Below are 9,276 nucleotides of genomic sequence, written 5' to 3'. Positions count from 1 at the left end.
TCAAAAATTAATATAGATGCAATAGATAGTATATATGAACCACACCTTTAAGAAATATAATGATTTAAATGTTAAGAACCTTCAAAATTGAATCCATAAATCTTAAATTTTGAATTCGCCTCTAGTGAGAGATAGCAAGTACCTAATAAATAATTTAGGTTCACACAAAGTAGCCCAAATACCATCATTACTAATAAATAAATAAAATCATAAAAGGTAACCACATCAAAATGAGATTTTACCAGTTTGCCTTTACCAAGGAGAATGGGAGATCACATAGGCTTAAAAATAGCTCCTTTTTGGTGTTGCAAACTGGAGGAAACTTAGATCTATCAATTATTTCTTGATAATCAAAGGGCAAAAATCCTCCCCAAATTTCATCAAATTCTACAACAAATTTGAATCCTTTTGATAAAATTGTAGACTTTAGTGTATCTGCTGGAGTTGTTTTTGAAATTATTTCAAAGTATGCAACCTTTTGACAACTTCTCAAAATAATTCATTGGAGCAATGTGCTGGGAAAAATTCATGTCAAAATTCTTATAAAAGTTTATAACTGAAAAATAACCTAAGTTGTTTTTTGTTCCAAGCTTTATATATGATTAAATAATCAGAAGGATAATGATTTCACAGGTCTATATATTGTCATATATAGTAATAAGTACAGATAAGCATATACAACTATGTTTTTCATTTTTTTGTCAATTATAGTAATAAGTACAGATAAGCAAAGAGTCAGACTTATTCAAACAACAATAACCATCAGTGGTGGAGTCAGAATTTTAATTAAAGTGTGTCAAAATATAAAGAAATTCAAATCGCTAACAAGTCAAGGATTGTTATATGTTATGTATATACATAAAAAATATATTTATCTAGCTACATAGTGAAATTTTCCGAAGAAGGAGTGTCAATCGATACCCCTCAAGTGTATGTGGCTCCGCCAGTGATAACCACTACCACACCTCAATCCCAAGCACGTTTGACGTCGCTTCAGTTAAGTCTATAGCGACTAATCTTATATAAAATAAAAATAACAAATATGAGAAGATCTCTATTTAATTTGGCGTATAAGTGTGTGATTGGACTAAAAGATAGAAAGTGTTAGAACTAATTAACCGTATTGACACGACTAAAATGTTATCTAAAGTTTCAAATAAGCTCATAGAAAGTGTTAGACCTAAGTAAACGTATTGACACGACTAAAATGTTATCTAAAGTTTCAAATAACTGATATCACTTATATTAGAAAAATAACTTTTATTGTGACATACTTTCGAGACAACTCCTTTCTGATTTCAGGTCTACCTCGTCTCATTTTAACTTTATTTACTATGATTTCATAGCTAACAACTTAATTAATTTATGATTTAACCAAGATAAATTAGTAAAATTTAGTGTAAACATCGAATGCAAATAAATTGTTAGCCACTAAGTATCTGGAGGTCAATGTAGAACATGAACAAACCATCTCTTTTGTTTTACTTTTATTATGTGCTCGATTTATTCTTAGCTATTTCAGCATCGATTCCAATAGCATTTAGGTCTTTTGCAAAAACTTGTTGAAACATTTCTACAATCTTGAAGTAAAGCAGCAAATAGCCATAACACATCTGTTTATATCAAGAAAACACATAAGCTATATTGTAGGATTGTGCAATTTTTTCTTCATTCTGGTCTAAATTCAATTACTTGAACAATAAGTCCACCTTTTCCATGAAGCCGCGTAATCTCTATCAATCGCACTTCAACATCTCCATCCTCTCCCATATCATTGAGAAAATTTTCCAATTCTATTTCTATCCATCCATCGACTCTTTTTCATGGACGTTTTACATTACGTTTGTGTCTCCTAACTTTTTTCCGACTAGACTCACAACGCTAGCTCGTTCCTCGGCCTCTTTTTCGCTCACGCGATTCACAAATTTAACAAATGCATTAGTAATTTCATGTTCCTCTGCCAATTTGAACACTAAATAAATAACATATTTGTTCTTTTTGACAACATTTGTGTTCCAATCGTGCCTCATATGTCTAGCCAATTTATACCCTTGAGATGAGCCACTTTCGAAAATCTACAAAATAAAATGTATTGTCTCAGGTATATGTATTTAGTGAGTTTAAGTTATATATATTATCGCCAGTATAAGGAATTTTTGCACCATCAACCCATCTTTTAACCTGTTAAAGTAGGTAACATGTTTTATTACACATTTTAACGAGGCTCATTTATATATATATCCTTTGGGTGGCCTGATTGTGTAAAAAGTTCTTCATTACCGGTTGTCAGTATGACGGAGGTAGAATTTCAATCAAGGGATTCAAAAAACAACAAAATTAAAGTAGAAATTCGTTAAAACACAATGAAGCCTAGGTATCAACATCTAATATACATATATAAAAAGATAAGACTTTTTATACGTATTGTACTTTTTCCGACGAACCTAAAGTCAGGATGCGAAATCCATTCCCAATACCATGGTGTATCAACTCCCCATGAGATAACAAGTTCTCTTGCTGTTACATTTCTTCCCTGTTTTCTTATCAAGGGAAAAACTCTGTTTTCAAAAATAAAATAAGCACAAGAGAAAATAAGCTTTTAGTATTCATAAAAGTAATATTCCATTTTAATATACTCATACTAATAGCTTTTAGTCCATTCAATTTTTTTTGTCCTTTATTGCTGTAAAACTAGTTAATTTTGCAATTTTTAATTTGGCATAATGCATAAATATGACTCTTAATTTGGCTTCAGTTGATAATTATGATCTCTAACTTTATAAATGTACAAGTAGACACTTTAACTATTTAAAATGTGAACAAATAGACACATTCGCCCTACATGACATCATACATGACAATTTTGTATCCTACGTGTATTGTGCGACATAGGACATGTGTGTCTACTTATTCACTTTTATACAAGTTTAAGCGTCTACTTGTACACACCCAAAGTTGGAGGGCATAAATGTGAAATGACGTCAAGTTAAAATGCATATTTATGTATTCTGCCTTTTAATTTAAATAATTTTCACAATGGTGTCTGTAACCCGTTGGCCAGAAAATCTCAGTTGATTGACTATGTGGACTTTCACCTTGTTGCTGAGAGTTTGATTGCCTATTTATTTTTAAAAAATAAATAAAAAAGAAAAACCCATTGGTCGATTAATTTGCACATATGCAAGTGCACTAGTGGATTTTAGTGCTTCCTATCAAACAAGACTCATTTCCTAGATTTCTTCTTTGATTAAAACTCAAACTCGAGACCTTAGGTAAAAGGTTTCCTAAACCTTTATCATTGTACCACAACACTAGTTAGGGGCGGAGCTAGTACGCCCCTAGAAATTAGAGGAACCCAATAGTTTTAGTTCAAATCATGTATTTATTTTAAAAAAAACTCCTCTAATATATACAAATTATTAATTTAGAACTAAACAATTCAAAAAAACACACACGCAAATCCTGAAGCTGTAAGCTTCAAATACTGATTGTGTTTTAGGCCCCATTCAATACCATAAAAGTATATACATATAATTTATTTTAGTATATTATACATATATTCAACTAATGAGCCAAAAAAGCTACCTACTTCCCATGTTACAGAAAAAATAAAATTTCAGAAATGAAATACATACCAATTTGCCTCCATCCATTAGAACAGGGATAGTACAAATAGCAACCTAATTGTTTCGATTCCTAGAAAGTAGAAAATACTGATTTTCTATCTAGATACAACTTTTGGGAATTCACTTAACATTTTAATTTTAATTTTAATTTTAATTTTTTTGGGTGTCGTTTGGAGTTCAATTTCTCATATTTTTATAAAGGTTTTTGTTTGCTTATTTCCCTACAATAGTTTTCCTTGTATATTCTTGATTTTGATATACCTTTAAATCTTGGCTCATGTTAGTATCAGGGCAACAAACTCTGCTACTGTGTGGAATATGTTTCTCATAAACTTATGAGCAATCTTGAAAGTTTTTGGACTAATTAAGATAGGATTTGATAGAAAGTAAAGTCTTGAGGACAAATTATGACTTTCAAAATGAAAATGAAAATATAGTGAAAAATCTTCTCATGCCTACCTCTTATTGAGCATAGGTCCATTTCACGCCATAAATATTTTTTACTTTGTGCAAGATTTAAAATTAGATAGTCAAAAAAGTGGATTTGGTAGTTGGCAAATCTCAACAACCAAAAAATCATCATTTTTATCAAACTAAATCTCACCAATAAACCTACCAAAGTTTGAAATATTTTGTCACGATCCGAACCCGAGTGTGATGACACTTATCCATTTCCACCAGACAAGTAAGCCTAAAACCCAATAATTACGAAAAAAATAATACGGAAGCAGTTTTAAATATAATAGATATAGATACAAAGCGAAAGTCTTAATCAACTACAATAACCCCCAAAAACTGGTTGTTACATGTACAAGCCTCTAATACAACGAAAATAAAAATAAGTACAAGAATCAATGTCTTTGTTTCTCAAATAGAACAAAGCATAATAAAAAGAGACAAGAGAGATCGCCGACCTCGAACAACTACCTCTCAAGTCTCCTCAAAAGCCTCGGATAATGGAAGCAAAACTGAATCAATGTCCGGGATCGGAATCTACACAAGATTAGATAGCAAGGAGTGAGTACCAAACAATACGGTACTCAACAAGCCAACTAACAAAATGGAGTAAACCTAACAGACTCTGGAGCTCCTTTCATCCCAACCGAACCTCCTCAACTACAACCTGCACATAAATCAACTCAATCTATACTACACAGTTCTTATAACACATAGATCAACAATCGCTCATCAGCATCACCAAATAAGTCACATCAGTATCAAATATATATCAATCACAGAGACACAATGGACATATACAAAACACCAGGATGATAGATAAGATGTAATGTAATGCAATGTGATGTCACGTAAAGTGATGCATGTCTGTCCTAATGATACACATCCACTATATAACAGACCAGAACCTAGGGGGCCGCAAAAGGACCATGTATCTGCCAGAATCACTTCTTATCGACATCATCATCAATCGTCGGAACCATTTCCTATCGGCATAAGTAATAATCGCCAGAACCATTTCTCATCGACACAAGTATCAATCACCGGATCCATTTCCCATCGACATAAGTATCAATTGCTAAAATCATTTTCCATTGGCATACTTCATCAATCGATTCTTATCACAGTGTTCTAGAATCAGTGCAAATAAGCATGTTCACACAAATAATGAGAAAATGATAGTGTCCACAGTCACAACACAATTTATATCAATGCAATTCATGTCACACTATTAATAGGATATCAACATCAACAATTACATCATTCACATCATTATAAGTCATCAAGTCTCCATTTCATAACCCCTTTTTATCATAATTATTGATCAATTGATGAGCAAATATTTCTAAGTCAATTCCTATAATCAACAATGAGCAAATTTCAATTTCATCAATTTTACAATCACATTAGGCTATCATAGCATTTCATCAAGTTCACGTCAAGTTCAAATAAAGAGGTCCATATTTTTTTTATCACAATCATAGCACATATAGTCTTTTTATTAACCACGATATTTTATTAAGAATAATTCACATGACTATCATCCCAAACCTTGTTCCAAGTACTCCCCAACACATGCTAAAGCATGTTCAAGTAATCTATAAGAATTACAGGATTTTAGAAGTTCACTTGCCTTAGTCAATAACCGATCAATCAAGTATTTGAGAATTTCCCTTTTGAATAGACTCCACTCACCACAATCTAGTCAACTAATGATTCACAATCAAAAATAGAGTCTAACGACATCAAAAACATGAGATTCGAGAAAAAGGGTCAAAACGACTCAAAAATCCTATATCGAAAATGGGGTCTAAATCTGAAATTTTTTATACAAAAATGTTCTTTGAAGTATTTGGAACTCATTAGCAAAAACCATTTCAAAAATGGAGTTGTATTCAACTCATAATCATCAATTTATCAAACTCAAGTTCATGAACAAAACCCCAATTTCTTTAGTTCCAAAATCACAAATTCAAAGTCAAAATATGTAAATAATCAATGAGTTATGAATAATATGGGATATAATGGTTTACCCAATCGATTTTCCACAAAAAACTCTTTAAAATTGCCACCTACGAGCTCCCAAGTTCAAAAATAGAGGAAAAAGACCTAATTCCCGTCTAAGGCCTCTGAGATGTTGCTTAAGATACAAGGGTGTCACTTTTGCAGACGTCGCTTTTGCGATCCAGGTTTGCTTAAGTGAATTCCATTAAAGTGACCCTTGCTGCAAAAGAAATAGGACTTCTCTAAAGCGGTGTTTTCTTTTGCGACCCAGTCTTCGCAAAAGCCAAGCCTGACACCAAATTACAACACTAAAAAATAACCAATTTCTCAAACTTTTGACCCTTGGGATTCTTTTGGAATACCGTACACACAAATCTATATGGAATCCTACTAAAATCGATGTTTCATATTAACTGAAATGAAATTTAAATTCGAGGTCTCCTTGACCCGAAATCTGATAAGTCGCAACTAAACTAACTTTAGGCCTCAAAATATCAAATCATGCTTGGAACTTCTACAGATTTAACTAAAATCACCCCTAGTATGAAAATCATCCCCCAAATCCAAGAAAGTCATCAAAATTCTATTTCGATGATTTGAACTCTGAATGTTGACCAAATTCAACTCAAAACTCAAAACTCAATAATTTCCAACTTAGGACCCCAAATCCACGATATGACTCCAAATATGATTCAGTTAACTCTCCTAGACCAAATTCCATATTTCGGAGCTGATGAAATCATCATAATTTCATTTTGAGACTTAGAATTCCAAATGAAACCAAATACCACTATTTAACAGTTTAAATCTTCAAAACTTAAATCTTTCCAGAAACCTTAACTTTTTAAGGGATTTCACAAAACCAACTTCGAATTGTAACACCGCTGAAGTTCTTAGCCTAAACTAATACTAATTGATCTGAAGATTTTCTCCAGAGGCTGGCCACGAGACCCCTCAAGGGCTGTATTGATTTTTACTATCTGTGAAGAGGCCTGGCAAGTGGGAGATAGGATAAGAAAGAGACCACGGAAGACTCTATGGCCCGTGGTGCTTATCAGGGTCTGTGAAGCCCTACGTGAGCTCGACCCCCAAGACTCTTGAGACATGCGAGGACCACACCTCTTTGTGGTCTCCGTAGTAGCCATCTCTCCCCAAACCAACCTGAGTCCTTGACCACGACACCCACCACAGACCGTGGTGAGCATAACATATCTTGGTGGACTCCGTAAAGGTCAAATCCTCCTAAACCATGCTCAATTCTAGGACCATGACACTCACCACGGACCGTGGTGAGTTTCATGGGCCGTGATGTCCTTTCATGAAGAGTGCCCGCCCAATTTTAATGAAGGGCAGTCTGGTCTTTTTCTGCCTTTTCCCAACTAAGCCCTGCACGTTCAGGGACTAAAAATCAGCCCCTTATCATACCTAATAGGGTTTTTCCCTCATTCACACTTGTACTTTCTTGAGAGAAGTTGTTGGAGAAAATAAAAAAAAGTTAGGGTTCAAGGTCTTTGAGCAATCCCTTCGAGTTTCGATCGTTCCCTCTAACTTTCAGGTATGTAAGGCTAAACTAAAACATGGACTTTGTTCCTCCATGTGTCCTATGATTGTGATAGATTGATTGTGAATAGGATTGAGTCCCCATGATTGTGTTTCTTGAGAATTTCTTTCTTAAATATTTATATGCTTTACTGATTATTGAGAAATTAATGCTTTTCCATGAACTAGTTTCTTGAAAAAATAATTTGCACAACCCATTACATAATCCCTAATAGTATTTTGATGGATATTGACTGTATATGCTACGGATTGAGTCTAGATTCTTGAATTTGTGAATGCACGATTGTGATTGAGATGTGAGCATGATAATAGTATTGATGAACTTGATAGCCCTTTTATTCTCATAATTGAACCAAGTGAATGGTCTCACCTGATTGTTGTCATAAATGATTGTTCAAACTTCTCTTAAATAAATGATTGAGAAATTGATTGATTTAAAGGATGGACTTGATAGAACTAACGAACTGATAAGAGTCCATTTGAGACTTATTGATTTGGATTGATTGTCTTATAATATTTAAGTCTTGGGAGGAGTATCGAGCACTAAATCGGGTGAGAGTAAGTGATAACTATGTTTCCAAAAGTAGGAGAGGATTGAACCATTAAGTCGGATATTTCCTAATTTATGCAAGAACCCATAAGTTGAAAACTCTAAATAAAGGAAAAACTTTAGGAATTGGGTTGGATTCAGGTTTTATGACTCAATCTATAAGTTGTAGAAACTCTTACAAGTCATTAGAGTGACTCATAGGACTGAGATTGAAATTGAAAATTTTTATAAGGGAAGAAGTGGGTTAACGAGTCCATGTTACGACTCATAGAAGAGACGAGGAGTCATAAAAATGACTCTTTAAGAAGCTTCAAACACTCAGTCCTTAGGAGTTTCTCAGACCCTGCAGGATGAGTCCCTTCTACAAATCGTAGAAGTGTCTACGACTCGTAGAGATGAGTCATAAGGAAAGTCTTGAGGGTTATTTCTCAAGATCTTTCCCGAACCCTACAAGACGAGTCCTCTCTACGACTCGTAGAAGGTCCTATGAGTCGTAAGGACCATCCGTGGGGTCAGTCCGACTCAGATTTAAAAAAGGCATTTTAGTCCTTTTCCACATTTTATAATTAAAGTGAGGTTGTTTTGGGGGCTGAATCTAACCTACCTAAAGACCCTAATCCTTCCCAAGCCCCTCATTTCTCAAATTAACTCTCCTACACAAAATCCTTTCCTCTCAAGGTCTTCTTCTTCACCAAGGAAAGCTAGGGTTTTATTCCAAGGTCTGCAAGAATCCATCTTCAAGGTTTCATTAGGCTGTTATTCCCCAAAGTATGTTAGGTCTTATTCAAGGGTTCTTCTACCCATGAAGCCCAAGTATTTTATAAACTTAGTAGCTCAATTTCAACTGGTAAATTTTATGAGTTTTTATATCATGATTCTAAATGCATAGATTGCTGCTTATTTGAAGTTTATTTACCTATCTTGACTTATATTGGCTCTTAATTTTATGGAATTGATGGTTTATCAATTTAAAGATATGAAAAGGGTTTAAAGTGCATAGGTGGGTTGTTTCAAGTATGTTTTAATTAATGTATTCTATTACTCTCATGCATGCTAGCATGGATTTTAATGATTTGAAAG

At 33.7% G+C, this 9,276-nt stretch overlaps 1 pseudogene; it reads right to left on the bottom strand.

The window, feature by feature from the left end:
- Positions 1–1,668: 1,668 nt before the first annotated feature.
- LOC129894841 (F-box protein PP2-B10-like) lies at positions 1,669–3,905 on the bottom strand (annotated as a pseudogene).
- Positions 3,906–9,276: the final 5,371 nt, after the last annotated feature.

Source organism: Solanum dulcamara, chromosome 7 (genome assembly GCF_947179165.1).
Source record: "Solanum dulcamara chromosome 7, daSolDulc1.2, whole genome shotgun sequence".
Classification (NCBI taxonomy): Eukaryota; Viridiplantae; Streptophyta; class Magnoliopsida; order Solanales; family Solanaceae; genus Solanum; species Solanum dulcamara.
The sequence above is the reverse complement of the archived record's forward strand: the minus strand, read 5'-3'. Positions and strand labels throughout refer to the sequence as shown.